This window comes from Sturnira hondurensis, unplaced genomic scaffold, assembly GCF_014824575.4.
Source record: "Sturnira hondurensis isolate 20B ecotype Veracruz unplaced genomic scaffold, ASM1482457v3 Scaffold0022305, whole genome shotgun sequence".
NCBI classification, from domain to species: Eukaryota; Metazoa; Chordata; class Mammalia; order Chiroptera; family Phyllostomidae; genus Sturnira; species Sturnira hondurensis.
In genome coordinates this window covers 1,360,939-1,363,469 of record NW_028094936.1, presented here as the reverse complement: position 1 = coordinate 1,363,469, position 2,531 = coordinate 1,360,939, and positions in this window count along the sequence as shown.

The window sequence follows — 2,531 nt, the reverse complement described above, 5'->3', positions numbered from 1 at the left end:
CTCTTGGCTATTGTAAATAGTGCTGCAATGAACATTGGTGTGCATAGGTTTCTTTGGATTGGTGTTTCAAGGTTCTTAGGATATACTCCTGGCACTGGAATTGCTGGGTCAAAAGGCATGTTCATTTCTGGTTTTCTTAGAAAATTCCATACTGTGTTCCATAGTGGTTGTACCAGTCTACAATCCCACCAACAGTGAACTAGGGTCCCCTTTTCCCCACAACCTCTCCAGCACTTGTTGTTTGTTGCCTTGTTTATGATGGCCATTCTGACCAGTGTAAAGTGGTATCTCATTGTGGTTTTAATTTGCACCTCTCTGATAGCTAGCGATATTGAGCATCTTTTCCTGTGTCTCTGGATCCTCTCTATGTCCTCCTTGGAGAAGTGTCTGTTCAAATCCTTTGCCCATTTTTTAAATTGGGTTGCTTGTCTTCTTAGAGTGGAGTTGTGTAAGTTCTTTTTATATTTGGAGATTAAAGCTTTGTCTGAGGTATCATTGGCAAATATGTTTTCCCAAACAGGTGCTTCTCTTTTTATCTTAATACTGTTTTCTTTAGCCATGCAGAAGCTTTTAATTTTGATGAGATCCCATTGGTTTATTCTTTTATTTATGTCCCCTGCTCTAGGGGACATATCAGTAAATATATTGCTGCATGAAATATCTGAGAATTTCCTACCAGTGTTCTCCTCTAGGACTTTAATGGTGTCATGGCTTATATTTAAGTCTTTTATCAACCTTAAATTTATTTTGGTGTGTGGTTTAAGACAGTGCTAAAGTTTCATTTTTTGCATGTAGCTGTCCAGTTCTCCCAACACCATTTGATGAAGAGGCTATCTTTACTCTATTTTATGTTATTGCCCCGTTTCTCAGATATTAATCGACTGTAGAGAGTTGGTTTATTTCTGGGTTCTCTGTTCTGTTCCATTGATCTATGTGCCTGTTTTTATGCCAGTACCAGGATGTTTTGATTACAGTGGCCTTGTAATACAGTTTGATATCAGGTATTGTGATCCCTCCTACTCCGTTGTTCTTTCTTAACATTGCACATGCTATCCGGGGTCATTTCTGGTTCCATATAAATTGTTGAAGAGTTTATTCTATGTCTGTGAAATATGCCGTTGGTACTTTGATAGGTATTGCATTGAATCTGTAAATTGCTTTGGGTAGTATGGACATTTTGATGATGTTAAATGTTCCAATCCATGAACACGGTATATGTTTCCATTTGTTTTTGTCTTTCTTGATTTCTTCCTTCAATGTTGTGTAGTTTTCTGCATAAAGGTCTTCTACCTTCTTGGTTAGGTTTCTTCCCAGATATTTTATTTTTGTTTTTGCTATATCGAAAGGAATTTTTTCTTGATTTCTGCTTCTTCTATTTTATTTTTGGTATACAAAAATGCCTTTGATTTCTGGATATTGACTTTGTATCCCGCTGTTTTGCCAAATTTATTTATTAGTTCGAGCAGTTTTTTTTGGTAGAGGTTATAGGATTTTCCATGTACACTATCATGTCACCTGCAAACAATGACAGTTTTGTTTCCTCCTTTCCAATTTGGATGCCTTTTATTTCCCTTTGTTGTCTGATTGCTGTGACTAAAAATTCCAATACTATATTGAATAGAAGTGGTGAAAGTGGACAACCTTGTCTTGTTCCTGATCTTAGTGGAAAAGCTTTTAGTTTTTGCCCATTGAGTATGATGTTGGCTGTAGGTCTTTCATATATGGCCTTTGTTATATTGAGGAATGCTCCCTCTATTCCCGCTTTGCTGAGTACCTTTATCATAAATGGGTGTTGTACCTTATCAAAAGCTTTTTCTGCGTCTATTGAAATGATCATGTGTTTTTTTTCTTTGCATTTGTTTACGTGATATATTACATTTACTGATTTCCAGATATTGAACCATCCTTGCATCCCTGGGATGAATCCCACTTGGTCGTGGTATATGATCTTTTTGATGGGTTGTTGGAAGAGATTTGTCAATATTTTCTAGAGGATTTTAGCGTCTATGTTCATCAGCGATATTGGCCTGTAATTTTCTTTCTTTGTTGTGTCTCTATCTGGCTTTGGAATTAGGATGATGGTGGCTTCATACAAAGAATTTGGGAGTTTCCCATCATTTTGGATTTTTTGGAATAGTCTGTAAAGAATAGGGGTTAGCTTTTCCTTAAAAGCATTGTAGAATTCTCCTGTGAAACCATCTGATCCAGGGCTTCTGTGTGACGCAAGTTTTTTGATTACTGCTTCAATTTTGTCTGCTGTTATTGGCCTCTTCAGGTTTTCTGTTTCTTCTCTGTTGAGTTTTTGAAGATTATATTTTCTCTCTTTTTTAAGATTTTATTTATTTATCTTTAGAGGGGAAAGGATGGAGAGAAATATCAATGTATGGTTGCTTCTTGTGAGTCACCTGCTGGGAACTGGCCTGCAACCCGGGCATGTGCCCGGACTGGGAATTGAACCGCGATCGTGTGATTCACAGGCCCGCACTTAATCCACTGTGCTACACCGGCCAGGGCTGAAGATTATATTTTTC